At 43.3% G+C, this 21,114-nt stretch overlaps 1 protein-coding gene across 1 annotated transcript in view; it reads right to left on the bottom strand.

The window, feature by feature from the left end:
- Window positions 1–21,114, bottom strand: part of LOC146172506 (DNA (cytosine-5)-methyltransferase 3B-like) — a 242,252-nt gene that overhangs the window by 209,148 nt on the left and 11,990 nt on the right. The window lies entirely within an intron of this gene.

Genomic DNA, 21,114 nt, shown 5'->3' with positions numbered 1-21,114 from the left:
TGATGGGGTTAAGAAGTTCGCAGGGATCAAGTGAATGCAGATAGCACAGGACTAGGTTAGTTGGAGTAATATTGGAGAGGCCTTCATACTACAGTGAGTATAACCCAGCTGATGATGATAATAATGACTCAATGCTGCTCTTAAAAGTGAGGGCATTGCATTACAATTGCTTACACAGAGTAATGATATTGGTTTCAATTTACCTTTTGGTTTAAATTCACAAAATAAACAACATGACCTCTTTCAGGTATGCAACACTCTCGCCTCACTGCCAGTTCTGTCCCAGACTATTCCCTCATTCTTCCCTCCTAAAGCATGCACCATAATAAAGATCATACAATAGCAATAAAACAATTGAAATAGAACCCCCAGTGGTCATACAGTGGTACTCTAGGATGCGGGATAGAACTCCAGCTGTGGCAACCACTATTTGATAGAGGTGAAAAGCAAAAAAACTGTGTGCTTTGCAATGTCAAAACACAATAAAGAACTCCCTATGCCAAAATTTTCAGAGCCCTCTGCTATGACATCTCTCTTATCCCAAGCCGCTTTGGGATGTTAAATTCCATAAACCAAACCAATCACTGCATTAAAAAAGCCTTACTGAACCAGAGCTATGTCCTTTGTTTCAAGTCTCCAAACCAGGTTATTGCTTCAGAGGTCTCGGGGGAACCCAGGTCAGCTCATGCTCTGTTATATTTCTGGCTTCCCCCTACCCCACTTTGTTTGCATACTGAAAATGAGTGTAAGTAAACACTATCATTTCCTTAGCTGATACCACCTGGGAAGTGCCACTGCACATTCCTGACTAGCTTTGAACTAAATCCTACACCATTTGCCCCTCCAGGGAACCTCCAGTGCAATATACTTTGCTACTTAGAGAATGGTCACGACTACCCGTCAAGTACCTGCAGTAAACCAACTGCAGATTTTTAGACAAGTATTGATTCTGTCTTCTTGCTGATCTCTTTTTCACAGTGTAGTGGAAGGTTGTTGTGGACTAGTTCATTGAAGTAAATTACAGGAACCATGAAATGCATAAAATTAAGTTGTAAAGCAAAGGAGTAATAGGTATTCTGTCACTAGTCATCCCATCACAAGAACTTACGAGCTAACTTCATTACACCGGAGATATGAGCCATTTAAAAATTTATAAAGATTATGTTACTTCCTAATGCAAAATATCAGTGCAGCTGATCAGCTGTTTCAACATTTGATAGATAAGGGATTCGAATTCGAGCAAAACATGTATGTACAATTACAAACAACTGTCTTTATTTTTCACGCATATTCCTTCAAGAAACACGCCACTTACAGTTCTTGACTATCATGAAGGAAGCTTTTTGGATTGGAAGGTCACATGAGGCACCGCGTGGGCCCATAGGAACATTGCACGGTGAAGAGATAGCAGTGACTGACTGATCTCGCTGACACCGCTAGCGAGTCAAGTCAACGTGGCTCTGCGTTTCGGCATATGACGCCCACACCATGAACTGCTGATGCTAAGCCAGTGCTTTGGCAACTGGAAAACATTGTCACCACCATGCAGAAAGAGGGGAGGGTACACGCAGTGGTAAACGGAGGAGGCAGGAGCGCATGCAGTAATTGGAAAACATTAGAGGGGGATGTACACGTAGTGGCGAGTGGTAGTGGCAGGATCCTGTCCTGCCCAGGCTGCGAAGCTGGTTACAAGGCACAATGCCAATGACTATGGCAATGACACTGCAAAACGAAGGAACGGGTGCCTCTAAATTCTTAGCACTAACACACCAAAAAACAATAAAAGGAACAGCTTGGGGACTGTTCCCCACCCATAAAACAACATTGTACACCTAGAAATTATTTATTTATCAAGCCTGCAGACAAAGGTAGCAGATGTGTAAATAGATATGTTTGCCAGGGAACTAATTACAGAGATTTACTAAATTTTCTAAGCCATCAATTAAACAAGCAGGTCAGTTTTACCTACTGCCCAAGATTCAAAAGGTTTCTGCAGAAGCATTGTTTACCGCAGATATACCAGGAAGGCCAACTGTTTTTATCAATATTACAACTACAGAAAACATCTCAATATTTATAAATCCCCACCCAGCAGACCTCCTGACCCAGCTTACTTTGTATGTGCAGGACACACCTAGCTTTCTCTAATCGAGTATATAATAACAAGACCAATCTTGCAGATGACTGTATACTTGTCACATTGGACGTCATGGCCCTCTACACTAATAATATTATCAATGAGGGTATCAACACCCCCTCACAAGTATTAATAAACAACCCCCACCCGCATGCCACTGAAGTTTATCTGTCATTTCTTAAACTAGTCCTAACTTTAAATTATTTCGAGTTTGATTCATCCTACTATCTGCAGATATTTGGAAAAAGCATGGGTACTTCGTTCGTGCCGACTTATGCAAATATATTAGCGGGAGTTGTAGAATCCAATATACTAAATTCATTTCCAGAAAAACAACTTATATATCTTCACTTATTGATAATATTTTCATATAGCAGCATGGATGAGAATCACTCGTCATTCGTCTCGCATCTTAATAATCATCACAGTAGCATTAAATTCACTTGTCAGTCATCGCCATTCAAAGTAGACTTTCTCAACACCTCGGTGTCACTTGTACAGAAAGCCAACAGATACACAACAATACCAAGATTTTACCAATCATCATACGAGACATTGTAAGCAAAGAATATTTGTAGGACAGGCAACGCGGCTTAGAAGAATATGTAGCAATAATAATGACTACCTAAATGAACTACATTCATTGAAAGCAACACTAATTCAGAGGCACTATCCTGGTAACACCCTTAATATGGCCCAGCCAAAGACAAGTCCTCTTGTTGAACATACTGGCTCAACCTGCTAACTGAGGCCTCCTCTCTTCTATCCTTGTTCAGTGCATCTTCAGAACGTGTTATTGATCTTCTTACTCTCATTCTACCTACATTTTAGGCCACAACACATGGTTCACAGACTTCCAGTTTTGTCCAGTCACTGGCTTTGCAGCCAACAATATATTCATTTTTTGCGAGTGCAGGACACACATTAAGGCAAGTCTTCCCCACCCCACTGCTTAGGCATTGACTGCTGTTTGTGATTGACTAGAATTGTGACAGATACTGCACCTTTGCTGTCAACCGACTTTAAATGTTTCCGATGACTGCTGACTGCGTCTATTTTTATATATACTCTATGGTGCGGTATTCGAAAAAGTGCCAAATAAAAGGTGCTGCACGAAAACCACAGCGAAGCGCTCAAACTCACAAAGGACGAGAGGGGACAGGACAATAGTGCTATGTGCGCTATTGTCCTGTCCCCTCCTCGTCCTTTGTGATTTTGAGCGCTTCGCTGTGTTGATGATGCACCAACACGCCCAAACATTTTCCCATCTGAAGCTGCACGAATGCCTGGATTGAAAACCCGGTGGGGTCAGCTTCATATATGAATGAATCACCTGGGGATGTCACCACCAGTCATGACGTCATGACCGGATGTGACATCTATATCACTTCTGATTATTAGACATGACTGGATGTGACGTTACGATAACATCACATCCAGTCGTGACATCACGGCCTATGACATCACCATGTGACAGCTATGGACGTCTCGAAATGTCTAACCATTACTATTTGTTAGTAATAGTTAATCATGACCTGCACTTTCTGAGTACTACTTTGTGTCTGGTTAGTGTTAGTTAACACCCCTTAACTAGTAAGTGATGGTTAGTGATAGTTACAATGACCTCCAAATGCACTGGCACCCATGGCCATCTGCAAACTATTTTATTCTCAGTTATAAATTATGAAATTATCTTAAAAATGCCTTAAATCATTTTTCGATATCATCCAATTGCCGTTAAGTATTGATTAAATGGTGATTGGCACATGCCCATATAAGGCATGTGCCTGAAACATGGACACATTTGCTAATGACAGTAAGAGACATTAAAGGCTTTTACCTTAAATGCTTATGTGCAAAGGAATTCGCCATACTCGTGATTACCTGAGGGATTCACACAGCACACAAGCAGATGACAGTCACGTCATGGCCATTGTGGCTACAGCAAATGGTAGCCTATGTGGCCTGTCGCTCTCCGCAGCTATGACAAGATTTCACAAACACTTTCAAAAATGTAATCACTGGTGTGGTTCTAGGAGTTATACCTTAAAGGGTTCATGACACATATTTTTGAATATAAGCTATTTATTGCACCTTATTCCTGATACGCCAAGCAACTAAACCTCAAAGTTTTTTAGCTGCATCAGAGCTGCAGATATTTTTTAAACTAGTATTTTCATTTTTACGTGAACAGCTTACTGATCTGACAACCAGCACAGCCGGTGATGACATAGGCTGACGCAGCAATGCTGCATGTCAGCTGCATGTTCTGTGCACAAGCAGCATCAAAAGCAATTAGGTGAAGCCCCAGCAATTTCAGTCAAACAGCACTCATGCAGCTTACCAAGGTTACCACAAGCTGAGCTTTGTCAATTGCTGTTACTGCTTTTACCCTAGATAGTAGTGGCATCTGCGGTTGGACTCAAGGGCACATTGGCACCTGAGTGCAAAAGGTGTACTAGCTGATCTGCTCAAAAAGTGCGCACATTTCAGAATGAAGCACATCTCTAAAGCAACACATAAAATGTGCAAAGTATGGAGTGCCATCTGATGGTGCTTTTGTACTATCTTCAGGTATCGCCCAACAGTGCAGCAGCATAGGCATGGCGCACATCAAGGCACCCAATACTGTGGCTGTCCTGTCTTAGCAGTATTGTCTATGCAGCTCATTGTCAGGCTCAAGTCTGGCTCTAGCTGCATCGTGAAAGTAGACGATACGCTCATGAGGTCTACAGCACTGGATGCCGCAAGCTTACAGCAATGGCTCCACCTGTGAGTGCTCTGGATGTCTTCTCCCTAATCAACGCTAAGGCTAAATTTTTTTCTAAGCCACAGTAGACAGCACTTTGCAATAGATAAGTGAGGCATTTCAGTAAATAGACGACTCGATCATGAAACTTCTTTACTCTCAATGGCACAGTTTCGTAGCAAAGGAAATTATTTTCAGTGCTGCCTTAGCAGCAGATCTGGCATACAAGAATATGGGCACCACACTGGCTGTGAGCAAAAACTCCCACCGTATGGGTTGACATTTCACAAAAAGTATTCATTTGTGGAATTCCTTTTTTGAGGGCCTATTATTTCGACAAAAAGTTAAGCATGCTTTTCTGACACTGGCACAGGGGATCCACCATTTTGCTGGCATGGATGGCTTGTGCAGAAGCCCCAGCTAGTGGGACGATCTGTGGGTATAGTCAGGCTGATGATGATGATGATGAAATGTGCTACCAGCAAGCACTTCGGCATCAACAAATTCTGTGTAGTATGCTACTGGAGACAGCGATTGCAGAGTCAACATAGACTAAGATCAAGACTCTGATCAAGAAAAGAACTGTATGGTCTGCTTTGGACATTATACCACAAAAGATGGAGAGTGTTGATGAGCTGCGTGTGGCAAATAAAGGGCTTTTGGTGACCCTGTAATTTTATAACAACATTCTGCTTTAAAGTAATATTTTAGTTATATTTACAATAGATAGCCGAAGAATTCCGAGTCACACCTATTTAAATTTGCTTTTAGCACTCTAAAACATTTGCTCAAAATTTTTCTTCACATAATTATTGCACTCCCAACTTCATATCAAATTTCCACAAAGAAACATGCGAGCATTATGCAAGTAAATACAGAATGCCTGTGCATTATCCACAACCTGTCAAAGGATACTGCTATGTTTCTGATATTTTGGAGGTGCAATTCATTGTACAGATCCTTGACAGACAGCGCTATCCACTGTTAGTTACTTGGTAGCATGGGTCACCGCAGATGTCAGCTTTTTTTTTTGCTCTGCCACATACTCTTGTGCAGCCCACATTGTGATATTTTCAGTGCCGCAAAAATGTCATTGAGTGCAGTCTGCCGTACTAACACGTGTAGCCAGAACATTTACAATAAAGGGGTTTTCTTTTTTTCCCTGCTGCTGACATGCAGTGAGCTCCATCCTGCCAACATCTCACCACAACAGTACATGTTAAAGCAAGCTTCAGGCCAAGGCTAAATTCTTGCTCACCCTTGGTCAAAACTGTCACCACCACAGGTTTTGCATTTTGCAAGCTTCAGGAGATCATTTATTGAACCCAAAGTGATGATCACGAAGCACATCTCGTCAAATGCAAAGTCTGTCGCGTCGTTGCCACCACTGAACAAGTCTGATTTTTGCTACGTTGGTGGAATTTGCCATGACTCCTGCAGCCTCTTTTCAGCTCTGGCCTTTTACTGAATATCAGATGGCTGCAGCATAAAAGCATCATGCCGAATGCTACCGCTGTTGGCACTATTCTCAGAACCTGACGGAGCAACTGGGTCTTTGTTCTTCACAGCGCCACTGGCTTGGTCATTCAAAGTTGCATTTCTGTTGTCATTGGTGCCTTCTAACACAGATGCCCTCTTGAAGTTATCTGCTAGTGATGTCTTCCTTCTTTTATCGTATCTGTGCCACGTATGGAACTTTCTGGCAGATCCAGAGATTGCAACATACTCCTTTGCACTATTGATGGCTTGGCAAAATGGTGCCCTGTGTGCACCACAGCTAGGATGGCTAGAATGGGGAGGTGTGAAAACTGGCTGCTGAAGCTTGGCCCCAAAGTGGGCTGATGCCGCGTGACGGCACTGATGGTAGAGGCGTGGTAGAGTCACTAGACAGGCACGCAGCCGAAATGGGCTCATCGCGTCGGCTGCCTTAATACACCTGAGGAGAAAATATGCACATTTCAGGCTGACTCACTTTCTTTGCATCTCGAAGAATGGATTATTATCATAAAACAATGTTTCATTAGCCCACATCATTACTTCTGAGTAATGCACTGTTTTACGAGCCCCAGCCCATAAGAACTAGCTGGATCCAAGAACATTTTGTGAGAGCATATTTCGTGAAATAATTCAGGATTGGAGAGACGCCAAAGTGGAAAGTTTCAGCATAATTTCGATTATGAGGAGTTCCTTAGTGTGCACCGACATCGCACTGTACATAGGCGCCTTGCGTTTCGCCTCCATCGAAACGTAGCCACTGAGCCACCACGATGGGGACAGCAGGTTCTGATGCGCGACGTAGGACCTCGAAACTGAATTTGTATTACATGAAGGCTTCTGAACGTAAAAAAAAAGATAGCTTTGGCACCGCTTCTAAACCTGTAGCATGCATATCATCATGACACATATGCTGCCATGCCAGTTCGCATCAGCTTGCTTGCCGCCGTGGAGATGTTAAAAGAAGCGTGGATGGAACTCACCACGGAGTGCATAGCAAATTGCTTCTGCAAGGCGGGTTTTATGGGCCCAGGCACCGAGGACACCATAGATCACCCACCGAAGGCCGGTTGCACGAGGACGCGTTGCCACACAGCTGGCCGGACCTGACGTTGCCTGGGATGATTTTGTTTCCGCTGATGACGACGCCGACATTGCGGAGCCATGCACTGACGAAGCTATTATGCGAGAAGTGCGAGCCCTTCCTGACTGCCCAGAGACTGACGAGGACGATGACGAGGATGCTGCTCTACCGCCGGTTGCTGTGAACACTTAAACCACAATCGGTTGCATTGCGTCGCTTAAGGAACTTGTGTGCAGCAGAGGCCTTGGCGATGAACATATTACCGTGCTGGAAAAATTAGAAACGGCAGTGATGCGATCAGCTTTGAAGAAGCAGACATGCATCATGGACTTTTTTCAAAAATAAAGTTACCTTTCGCTTGCTCTTTTTGCCCATATTACAGGTAGGTGGTCCACTTACTATGAACTTTGGATACAACGAACAAATGCCGCGTGACGATCAACTTCGCTATAAGTGGGGGGGACTGTATTTACAAAAATATGTACATGCCAGATGTCTAAAGGAAATATACTAAGTGCTGGTAATAATTGGCCCTTTCTAGATTTTCTTTGGATCACATTCATACTGCCGACGTTCACATCTTTTCGTTTTTTGTGCCGAGAGTAAGGTTTCCTCCCCGTTTTGTGGCTCCAAAACTTGAATTCATGCTGCTGCAAAGCGAGTTTTTTTTCTGCTGAGCTGCTCCAAATATGGATATTACTACTCCAAAAATTAAGATTTTGCTGCTCTTAAAATTGCTAGAAATCCTATTTAAGCTGTTGACTCCCTGTATTTCTGTACTCTATTCTAACAACCATATCATTTTAAGTTAATTTTTCCCCAAATAGGTACACCTCACAATATAGTGAATAATGTAGTCAAATCCAAGAGGTGCTGCTAAATTGAAAGTGTTGTAGTTACTCATGAACAACTTGCTCCTGCATATAATCCACACACATAACTTCGAACTGCATGAAAAAAAGTCCTTGTGTATAACACGGTTATGTGAAAAAAAGGTATAAGTAAAGGTACAAGAAAGGTACAGCTATGCACTCAGTGATCACCTCATTTTCAGAACGTTTATTAAAATGACCACCACGTCACTGATTATCCGATTCTCAATCATCGTCACTCTCACATCCAGTTCTCAATCGTCGTCACTCTCACTGCTACCATCCAAGGCATCATTGCCACTCTCAAAGATGCTGTCATCCTCAGAACCATCCAAGCTGTTACTTACTGCTGGCACATTTTTTGAAGCTCTTATGCACCAAGTCGGCCGGTATCACTTTCCACGCATCCACAATCCAATGGCGGAGCAGTCGAGTAATGAGCTTTTGCAGGTATCCTGTTGGTGTGAGAGCTTAAAAGAGTTTCGGCCATCCACTGGGGATATAGCCACTTAACATGTGCCTTAATTGAGCGGCTTGTTCAGGCATACGTTCAGTGGCTGTACCATGGATGTCATGCCACCAGGTATCACAACGAGGTCAGTGCTGGTCTCAGTGAGGTCAGACTACACCACATCAGTGCAGTGGCTTCGAAAAAAATCCAGCATGAGCATTGGCCAGCGTGCCAAGGAACCTGGTCTTTGTTCCCAGATTACTCGGATCCAGTCACCGACTAGGCTACTGTTCCCCCAGAAACATTCTTCTGCAGGCACGATTCCTGGGGACAGTGGTGAGCTAGGTAGCATCTAGCACTTGAATATTACGTACAGGCATAGTTTCGTCCTGTCAGCCAAAGCACATAACATCACTGTGCAGCGTGACTTGGCATTTCCACCGGTCAGCACGCTGACTGATTTGGAATCCTTTTTTCCCATAGTCATGTCCATCAGCATTCAAAGTACACTGGGGTCTAATCTGCATTTCCTACCTGAGACAGCAAACGGCTATGCTCCTTCTAAAGTCAGATGACATATTATTGAAAGCTCAACAATTTTTCCTGATAAACATCAGGAAGCTGCTGGCCCATTGTTGCTCGACGTCGCATCATAAATCCATGTCATGTCAAAGTGCTGAAGCCACCCCCGCCTTGCACGAAACTTGTGTGGAATCTTCATTTCCCGGGCCAGCTTCAGGTCTTCCAATTAAGAGATCTCTGATGAAACAATGTGGCCATTATTCCTCTGCTCCTCAATAAACTTGGCAAGCTGCGTTTCAAGAAGGGGGGGGGGGAGAATCCAGTCTTTGGGCCACGAAACTCTTGCCTGTCCTGGGCAACTGTTTAAAGATATTTTTTTCTTCCTCCACTCGCGAATGCACAACTCTTCGATGTCATTTGTTTTTCTGCAGCTTTGTTGCAGATTTCTTTGGCAGTGGCTATAGAGCAGATTTTTAGCTGCTCTCGGGCACAATCATTTTTTGCCGACGGGCGCATTGCCACGCAGGCACTTCCTTGGGGACTGCGGGACTGCACCTGCCCGGTAGCCACGTTTAGCTAGCATTCGGGAGCTAGACAATAATGCCAAAAATATCTTCATGGCATGATTGTATTCGAGCAAGTTTATCTGTATTGTCGTAGAGTTAAAATCGACTAGTTATAATGGAATTTAGTTCATTCATGGTAATTGTGTTTGGTGCTCAACATGCAACTGCGCTATATTGCAGCCATCATGGTGCTTCACTGATGACAAATATCTGATTAACTGCAAGCATTACTCTTTTCTTTCTTTCTTTCTTTCTTTTTTTTTCTTTCTTTCTTTATTTGTTCCTTTCCATTACAGAAAGCAGGAGCGAAAGCTAAAGGCTACAGAGCCTTTAGCTTTCACACGGCACACGGCTCGCATATAGTTTTACTTCCAGTGAGCTCTTCTTCCTTCATGCCAGCCATTTCGAACCTCACCAATTGGGCTATGCGGTCGTTAGCACAATGTGTGCCACTAACACCAACAAATTATGTTGGTGTACGCATCTGAGTTGAAAAGCTGACAGCAGGCAAGTTTTGTTGTGCTTTATAAACACCGCCACATTAGGATCGTTTCATTTTAACCCTGAAAAATCTAGTGCCTATCAAATCGTAGCACCTGCATTTCAAGCATGATACATTCTTTTTAAATCCTGCACGTATGTTGTCGTACATGCCAAAGTAAGAAACAGCAGCAAAGAAATGCTAGCTGGAGCGTGACAACTCAGTTATTTAGTATATGGAGTTTAGCATCCAAAAGTGGCATCGGCTATATGGTACACCGTAGTGAAGTGCTCCGGAAATTTAACAAATACCTGGAATTCTTTAACGTGCACTGACATTGTACAATACACAAGCGCCTTCATCGAAAAGTGGCCATAGCTTCCGTGATCGAACCCATGTCTTCTGGCTCAGCAATGGATAGCCCTATCTACAGAACCACCGCTGGAGGACACAACACAGTTTCTCTATTTCTTTTAAGTTTTGAACAAATATTAACACATTAGCAGCTGAATACAAGTATATTCTATTTCAGTGCTTTCAGTGTGAGTGCAAGAGCTTTTTAGCTGTTCGGTCCAGGTCACAGTATGTAATAAAGTTGTGTCTCAGGCAGATACTAACTGCAAAAAGCTATTATGCTTAACCGTAAAGCATGTCGGCTTCTCTCTGTAACAATCTGTATTTCTTATAGTTGGATTGCAGACAGCACAAAAAAAAAACGGTGACTTAGGTACCAGTCTTTTCTTTTTTTTATTGCACTGTGTGCACTCATAGATTACCAACTCGCCCAAGCGTCTGGTATAGTCGGACTTACACTCCAGTTAAGGAATGGCAAACAAAAGCCAAAGAGGAACCAGCCACATATATTCAGCAAATTTGTCATTTCAAATGTGACAGCTCATTTAAGAGCTTAGATAAACTTATCACTGTGAAATTATTTTCTTCTTTTTCATTGTTTCAACTGCAATTATAGCACGACAGGCTGGGCCCGGGCCTTAAATCTAAGCACCGGGTCGGACCGGGATCAGTCCTATCAGAGTTGGACCGTGCTCGGGTTTGTAGCATCGGGCTGGGCTCGAGCTGAAAATTTCGGCCCGTGCAAACCTCTAGCAGGTACAGGCCAGCATGAATTTCTAAACAAAACAGCACCGATAACTAGTCAGAGCCAAAAAAAAATAGCTGCGAAAAAATATTTGGCAATTTTTGCTCGGCTGTCATGTGTATGCATTGTGTGCCCAGCAAACATCTGCTGTATAGTCTTGTCTCAGTTTTCTGTCGGCCACCACACTGCATGCAAGGAGCTAAAAAGCTGGGTTAGTTGCATTGAAGTCAGGCTGGATGGGGAATGTTATTAAGGTAACATTAGGCCATTTAAAGGAGCTAACAAGTTGTAATCATGTGAAGCGACAATCCTTGGCGATGCATCCTGTCATGACTATGCCAACGCGTCGTTACCACTGGTGCACACAACACAAAGGACAGGACTCGGCAACAGAGCAGCGCATTTTCAGCATTACTCTGTTACTGCTGCCTTGCCATTTGGTCTAGGGAAGTACAGTTAGGCTAATACTTCATTTTTAACACTTAACAGCAAGAAATAAGATATCATCATTATCATCAGCCTGACTATACCCACTGCAGGGCAAAGGCCTCTCCAATATTTCTTCAATTAACCTGGTTCTGTGCTAGCTGCATCCACTTGACCCCTGCGACCTTCTTAACCTCATCTGCCCACCTAACTTTCCGCTGTCCCCTACTTACACTTGCCTTTCCTTGGAATCTAGTTTGTTACCCTAAGGGACCGTTGGTTACCCTCTCTTTATACTACATGTCCTGCCCATGCCCATTTCTTCTTCTTGAATTCCACTAGAATGTCAGTCTCTTGAGTTATTTCTCTGACCCACTCTGCACACTTCCTATCTCTTAATAGAGTTATAGCTGAGCAGATTTGTGTTGCGCTCCGCTCAAACTTTCAAGCAGAACCCTAGCGGAGTATAGCGCATAAACAAGAGTTTTAGCCGAGTGGTTGCTCGCCTACTTGAGCGCAAGGTATCAGCTGCACCAGCTATTGGTCATAGGTGGAGTTATAGCAAAAAAGTTATGAATCAAGACTGCATTTTTGTAGTATAACTGCTAATAAAGTCATATTTTGTAGTTTCACCACATTATTCAATAGCAATGTGATTGTAACTTAGAGTGAGGTTGACAAGAGATCAGAAGGCTTTTCAAGGCTAGGATGCCTCGATGTGCACCCGCTCTCCGCTGAGAGTGGCGCCACTCTTAGAAGGGGTCGTCGCCGCCAAGACCGGTTATCGGAAGGCACCGCTGCCAATTTCTTGCATTCCGCTTCCGCCGTCCCGCGGACGCCCACGCTAGACACTGAAAGTGGCATTCTTCACGTAGTCTCTGCAGTATTTCTGGGTGCTGCATTCCCCCAGCACACTAACAGCGCTAAAAATGATCGGAGAATGTTTTCTTTTCCGAGCCCAAAAATGACCTCTTTTATGGACTGTGAATGTGAAGCGGGACAACTGGCAGCCGACGAACTACTCTTGCATATGCATCGTAAGTACCCAACTTCTCTGCAGGGCTAAATTCATTTTTGGGCTTATGTAAGCTTGTCTATGCGACTGTTTCTGATTACCAGACATACCATTTTTTGTACCTGTCGAAGGTGCCATATCATGCATTTGCAGCCTTCTGATATCTGATCACTGTAAATGGACGTAATCTCTTAGAGCTCGAGAGCAACATGGGTCCTCCAACGCATTTACTTTTATTTATTTATTTAAGAAATACTGCAGGTATATTACATGCTCAAGCAGGAGAGGTCGTTTACATCAGATGTCATGTAGTAAGAAAACAATAAAACAAAACATTTTACATACCGATGAACTGATAACACAAAGATTACAATGCACAGTGGAACATATGACACTTCAATTGGAAGGCGATAAAAACGGCCAGTCAATCGATAGGGCATTCCAGTCTGTGATTGTTCATGGAAAAAAACGAGAATTTGTACATATTAGTTCGGGCAAATATAGGTGATAAGGTAACACAGTGCGTATGGCGAGAGGGTCCGGAGGAATCTTCTTTCACACCTTCAATAATACACTTAGCATTACAAATTAAGGCTCAGACCAGTAAAAATATTACGATCTTTCTCAGCCACGAAGCTTGAACAGGAGTGCATCGCGCCTACTTCACAAAAAGCCTCGCAGCCCACCTAATTATGAAAGGTGCATCTGACAGCGTGAAAATTATGTGACCCTCGGAGTGCAGAATAGCATGCGATGCATTAGCCTTTGTTTCTCTATGTTGCGTCACATTGAGATATTTGATACTTTTGTTCATCGCGAAAACTATGCTATTCAAGACATTTATTATCGCCTATCCTATGTCATGAAAGTAGCACATAGAAATGAAAAAATAAAATATTGTGAAGTGCATTTTTATTTTGTGTCTGTGTGCAGAGTTCAACCCATACGCAAGTCAGTGTGCGTTTGTGTGATCTTGAATTATCGTAATTATATTTTATTTTTTACAGAATAACTGCATTTATAATGGCAACAAAAATTTATCGTACTGGCTCACATTGATAAATACTGTCTTGAACAAAATAAGGCAGACTGATCTGTAATTATCTGATCCTCTCCAGCTGATTTCCCCCTTTTCATAGTTAACACAGTGCCTGGTGTCATCGACAGTACCAGAACCATGGAAGAATGCAAACGTTATCCTCATTCATAAGAAAGGGGACTCTAAGGACCTTAAAAATTACAGACCAATCAGCTTACTGTCGGTTACGTATAAGGTATTTACTAAGGTTCACTAATAGAATCAGGACAACCTTAGACTGCAATCAATCAAAGGATCAAGCAGGTTTTCAGAAACGGTACTCTACTATCGATCATATCCATACCATTACCAGATGATAGAAAAATGCTCAGAATATAAAGAGCCCTTATACATAGCATTCATTGATTACAAAAAAGCATTTGACTCAGTTGAAACTTCGGCGGTGATGCAGGCATTGCGAAATCAGGGGGTAGACAAGCCGTACGTGAAAGTGCTGGAAGATATATATAGTGGCTGCATGGCAACCATAGTTCTGCATAAAGAAAGTAACAAAATTCCCATAAAGAAAGATGTTAGGCAAGGAGACACGACCTCCCCATTAATATTCACAGCTTGCTTAGAGGAAGTGTTCAGAGATTTGGAATGGGAGCAGTTAGGGATAAGAGTAGATGGAGAATTCCTCAGTAATCTGCGATTTGCTGATGACAATGCCTTGCTGAGTAACTCGGGGGAGGAACTGCAAATAATTATTGATGACCTATACAGGAAAAATAGAAAGGTAGGCTTAAAAATCAATAAGCAGAAGACTAAGGTAATGTTCAACAGCCTCGGGAATGAAGAGCAGTTTACATTAGGTAGCAAAGCACTGGAAGTAGTAGGCGAATATGTCTACTTAGGACAGGTAGTAACCGCAGATTCAGACCATGAAAAGGAAATAAGAATAATATTGGGATGGAGCGCATTTGGCTAGCACTCGCAGATTATGACTAACAGCTTAGCCGTATCACTTAAGAGGAAAGTATACAACAGCTGCATCTTACCTGTACTCACCTATGGGGCTGAAACGTGGAGGCTAACAAAGAGGGTCCTACTTAAGTTGAGGACAACTCAGAGGGCTATGGAACAAAAAATGGTAGGGGTAACATCAAGAGATAGGAAGGGTACAGAGTGGGTCAGAGAAATAACTCAAGTTACTGACATTCTAGTGGAAATTAAGAAGAAATGGGCATGGGCAGGACATGTAGTGCAAAGAGAGGATAACCGATGCTCACTTAGGGTAACAAACTTTATTCCAAAGGAAGGAAAGCGTAGCAGGGGGCGGCAGAAAGTTAGGTGGCCGAATGAGGTCAAGAAGTTCACAGGGGTCAAGTGTATGTAGCTACTGCAGAACCAGGTTAATTGGAGAAATATGGGAGAGGCCTTCGCCCTGCAATGAGTATAGTCAGGCTGATGATGATGGTGATGAAGGCAGACTGATGAAACTGAAGCAAACTGCTGTGCCAACAGATTTACCATTCAGGGGAAGGTATTTCCCATTTGATTCACTACCTAATTGCATACACTCGTTTCCAAAATTATGGGGGTCGCCCAAAAACATTTTAGTGGCATTTGAGCCAAAGGCCTGGCATGGGTCACTTATTTTGCCTGTAACAGGTAATGTGTACGTGTGTATAAATCAATTCTGCTTCTCACACTCTTATCAGAAGCATTGTCCTTATTCAATTCTACTGTCGATCGGCTAACACAACAATCTTCATCTCAAGCACTCACTTAACCCATTACTACTTGAAAAGCAGAATCGGTCGCCTTCTTCAATTTATACAAATGAAATGAACCAAGGCAAAATTGTAGTTAATAAAGAGAGTGGGGAACAAATCAAGTATTTATGTGCGCCTTTTGGCCTCTACGCTTAGATTGTTTTGTGGGAAAGCAAAACAAAAAAATATTGCCGAGACACTGGTCATGCCTTCTTTTCGCTATGTACTTTGCCTTGGTTTTTCATATTACATGATTCCTGTTTTTCCCTTTGCTTTGTACTCAACTTTATCATTGGTTTGTACATCTTTCTGCTTCCAGTTGCTCCAAAGAAGTGAAAGCCACCTAGAGACAGAACACAGCGTATTTGTGCATCAAGGTAATAAATAATTGTTCTTGCGTGCACTTGAGTCTTTGTTTTGACTTCATAGTGTATGCATGACACAGTTTGCCTCCATTGCATAATAGTGTAAGTGAACGTAAGCATTCCATGCGTTCGCACTTGAGTATGCAGCTGTTCATTTTGCGTACTTCACTTTCCGTGATATCCACACATAAGCGCTATGATCGAAAGGTGACAGCACTGGTATGACAACGATGGCGAACAGTTTGCTGCCATGATCACATATCGCAAAAGAAAGATAACCACTACGCTTTTGCTAATCGTCTCGAAATAGCGAATTCATCACTGAATTTTTACTCTTACTTTTCATCTAAACTATAAAATGAATGATCATCAAAGGCAAAGTTCAATTCAAGCTACTACTGGTGGAGGGGCCTCCTCTATCTAGGTGTATCACGCAGCAAACGTGTGCCTCATGACCAGCAGATGCAAGAAAATGATGGTAGCACTAGCAGACGATGCAGTTGTCCTCACCCTAAGTGGAGAGCGGACACGCATCGAAGCACCCTATGCGAGTCCCGCTCGCCGTGCCGCTCCAGGCCTGGGAGTGGGGACGAGGAGACGCTCCTCTTGCGCGCTCCCGCCTTAACGTTTCGCGCATGCGCAGTAGGACTCCCGACAGCTCGCTGAATGAAGCGGACGTGAAAACCCACTCAGCTAAAGCTCTTTAATGTTACCCCTACCATTTTTCGTTCCATAGCCCTCTGCATTGTCCTCAACTTAAGTAGAACCCTCGTGGTAAGACTCCACATTTCAGCCCAGTACGTGAGTATAGGTAAGATGCAACTGTTGTATACTTTACTCTTGAGAGATGCTGGTAAGCTGCTAGTCATATTCTGCGAGTGCTTGCCAAATGCGCTCCATCCCAGTCTTATTCTTCTTGTCATTTCCTTTTCATGGTCCGGATCTGCGGTTACTACCTGTCCTAAGTAGACATATTCACCTACTACTTTCAGTGCTTTGCTACCTAATGTAAACTGCTGTTCCTTCATGAGACTGTTGAACATTACTTTAGTCTTCTGCATAATAATTTTCAAGACTACCTTTCTACTTTTCCTCTCTAAGTCATCAATCATTATTTGCAGTTTATCCCCCGATTTACTTAGCAAGGCAATGTCATCAGTAAGTTGCAGATTACTGAGGTATTATCCATCTACCCTTATCCCTAACTGCTCCCATTCCAAGTCTCTGAATACTTCCTCTAAGCAAACTGTGAATAGTACTGGCGAGATTGTGTCTCCTCGCCTAACACCTTTCTTAATAGAAATTTTGTGACTCTCTTTAATACAGAATTATGGTTGCTGTGCAGCCACTGTATATATCTTCCAGCACTTTCACGTACGGCTCGTCGACCCCCTGATTTCGCAATGCCTGCATCACTGCCGAGTTTTCTACTGAGTCAAATGCTTTTTCATAATCAATGAATGCTATGTTTAAGGACTGGTTATATTCCGAGCATTTTTCTATCACCTGGTTGATGGTATGGACATGATCAATAGTAGAGTACCGTTTACGAAAACCTGCTTGATTCTTTGCTTAATTGCAGTCTAAGGTTGTCCTGATTCTATTAGCGATTACCTTAGTAAATACATTATATGTAACAGACAGCAAGCTAATTGGTCTGTAATTTTTAAGGTCCTTAGCATCCCGTTTCTTATGAATGAGGAAAATGTTTGTATTCTTCCATGGTTTCAGTACTGTCGATGACACCAGGCACTGCGTATATAGGGCGGCCAGTTTTTCTAGCAAAATATCCTCCCCGTCCTTCAACAACTCTGTTGTTATCTAATCCTCTCCAGCTGATTTCCCCCTTTTCATAGTTTCTAATGCTTTCTTGACCTCGCCCTTTGTCACTGGTGGAACGTCTGACTGTTTTTCCCTACCGTCAATCTCATTACGGTCCTGACTACTTTGGCTACTGTAGAGATCTGTGTAGAACTCTTCGGATACTTTGACTATCTTGTCCATATTCATGGTGACATTGCCCGCCTTGTCCCTTAGCGTACACATCTGGTTTTTGTCTATGCCTAATTTCTTCTTTACCATTTTAAGGCTTCCCCTATTCTTTATAGCATGCTCAATTTTCTGCATGTTATACTTCCTTATATCGGCCACCTTGCGCTTATTGATATAGCTTTCATATCTCGGCCAATTCTATATTGTCCATTGGATTGGAAGCTTTCATACTGTGGCGTTTCTTAGTCAAATCTTTCCTCTCCTTAGAAAGCTTACCAGTATGCTCTCTAACTATCCTACTGCCTACTTCTGCAGCGCACTCAGTAATATCTCTGAAATAATTGTTCATTGCTTCTGGGGTAATGTCGCCATCCTCGGTTAGAGCTGAATATCTGTTCTGTAGCGAGATCCTGAAATCTGCCCTCCCCTCCCTGCAAATTCATTGATGGACTTTCTTACTAATCTGTAGCATTCCTTCAGATTTAGACTAATTCGAGACCTCACCATCGTGTGGTCACTGCATCATACTTTCCCGATTACCTCTACATCTTGCATAATGGCGAGTGCTGAAAACAGTATGAAGTCAATTTCATTTATAGTCTCCCCGTTAGGACTTTTCCATGTCCATTTCAGGTTCTTCCATTTGCTGAAGAAGGTATTCATGATTCTTAAGTTGTTGCGCTCTGCAAACTCAACTATTAACTCCCCCCTGCTATTCCTAGAACCAATGCCATAGTCACTAACTGCCTGGTCTCCTGCCTGCTTTTTCTCTACCTTGACATTTAAGTCGCCCATTAGTACAGTATATTGCGTCTTTACTTTTCACATTGCCGATTCTACATCTTTGCAGAAGCTTTAAACTGCCTGGTCATCATAACTACAAGTAGGTGCATAGGCCAGTGCAACCTTCTGTTTATACTGCTTATTAAGCCTAATTACGATGCCTGCCACCTTCTCATTAATACTACATAATTCATCTATATTACCCGCTATATACTTATGACAAGGAAACCTACTTCTAGCACTCGCCTCTCCGGTAAACCTCGATAACACAGTACATGCACATCCTTCAGTACAGTATATGCCTCAATTGGCCTCCTAAGCTCACTAAACCCTATGACATCCCATTTCATGCCCTCTAGTTTCTCTAACAGCACTGCTAAACTAGCTTCACTAGCTAGGGTTCTGGTGTTAAATGTTGCCTTGGTCAGTTTCCAATGGCAGCCTGTCCAGCAGAGCCAGGAATTCTTAGCACCCCCTGCTGCATCACAGGTCTGACCGTCGCCGTGGTCTGCTGTTCCGCAGCCACCCCTGACGGAGAGCCGAGGGTTTATGAAACTAATCATGAGAGATTGCAGCCAATACTGCACCAGGGTGGCCAACTCCTGTTCTGGTGAGGGAGTGCATTGCTGGAGGTGTTCACCAGCATCAGGTCACACCTCGAACCTGTTTACGCAATTCCGTCGGTATGCGAATGTTTCAATTTTTTTTACTGATGATGCGATATAACATTGATCAAATTTCATTTAAAACATTGGATTTTAATGGAAACACCCCATTCGTGTGTGGTGTGCTCCTACGCATCGATGCAGACTTGCATTGCAAGCAGTGACTTCCTCCGTCTCCTTTCTAAAGTTAACAATATCTAGCCACTCTATAGCCTTTGTTTTCCCTTATTACCCTACCAATCAACTGACTCGATGCCTTGTATATGCATGGACAAAATGAATAGATCATCTACAGGATCTTCCTTCGTCCAAACCGAAATACAGAAAAACTTCACTTGCAAAAAAAAACAGAATGGAAGTTGAATACCTCAAAGCCTTCTGCAATTGGCTGTCTCACAATCTGATTTCGGGCAACATGCAAAATTTATTAAAAACCCAGAACTTGAGCAACAGCAATGAGCAGCATTGGTTGGCAGCCCTCAGCCCGCCGTGCGATGCTTTCGCAAAGCGTGTCGCTGCGAATTGTCACCTTATGCAGGTACTGCTTAAAGGTCCACGGAAACGACCCCCAAGAAACCACTGATAAACGTGTTCAGTGTGTAGAACACATCCTTTTGAGCATTAACGCAAAGTATAACTCCTTGGAACAAAGCCAGCGATTTATTATTATTTTTAAAAACAGCGTTTTTTGAAATTCGCAGGCAGAGAGAATGTCGCTTGGCAGTGTCGCATGGAACCATTTCTTAGTCCCGTGACGTCACGGGTCGATTGACTGGCAAGGTAGACAAGGCTTGCTACAAGCTGCCATTCGCTGCAGTCACTGCAACCATGACGTCACGGACACACTTCCGGTAGCTGCAAAAGTCGTCTGCTCGTGCGCTGCTCGAACTCTGTGCGGGCTGTTACACAGCTCGCCGCCCTTATCGGTTAGGTGGCCATTGCCCATTAAGTGCAACAACCGAAGTGACGCAGGGATCGGCAGAACGAAGCTGCATTTACAAATATCTTATTTATATAACGTGGTTTCAGGAGTATCGGAGTGTCGTCCGACGAGGCGTCAACAGCACGGTCAAGCACCGCACGATGGCAGCACCTCCTTGACTGCCGTAAACACCGCCGCTGTGGCCCCTCCTCCCGCATACCGTTCGCGAACGACACGGCGGATCGTTAGCACCGATGTCCGAAATAAAGCGTGCTAAAATTTGTTGGCGTCTGGAATACTGAGCCGAATATCAAGTATGAAGCCCTCGTGAGGATCGCTGACCAGCAGCAAATTGCTGGTAAGAGAGATAGCCGTGATACAAGCTAGTTTCTGCTCAAGCCAGCTGCCGCTGGTGCATTTCGGCTGATCCGATCTGCTCGTACTAGCTCTGCGATTAATGTGTCAGCAGAGTTAATCCTATAATTACTTTACTATGGCAGGATAGGAATCACTATAAGGCAGTTTCATAAGTAGACGATTTACGACAGCGTTGATCATGTTCCAAAGCGTCGACCGCCACGGCTTAGAAGCGAAACAATGTAGGCCTAGCGACGACTAGGGACGGTCATGCACGGCACCGGCGTTCGCCGCGCTCACACGTTCCACCCCCGCGGTAATTGTGTAACGTACCTCAG

Source organism: Amblyomma maculatum, unplaced genomic scaffold, assembly GCF_055883805.1.
Source record: "Amblyomma maculatum isolate TAMU_Amacu unplaced genomic scaffold, ASM5588380v1 scaffold_13, whole genome shotgun sequence".
Classification (NCBI taxonomy): Eukaryota; Metazoa; Arthropoda; class Arachnida; order Ixodida; family Ixodidae; genus Amblyomma; species Amblyomma maculatum.
Note: the sequence above shows the minus strand (reverse complement) of the source record. Positions and strands in the feature narration are given on the sequence as shown.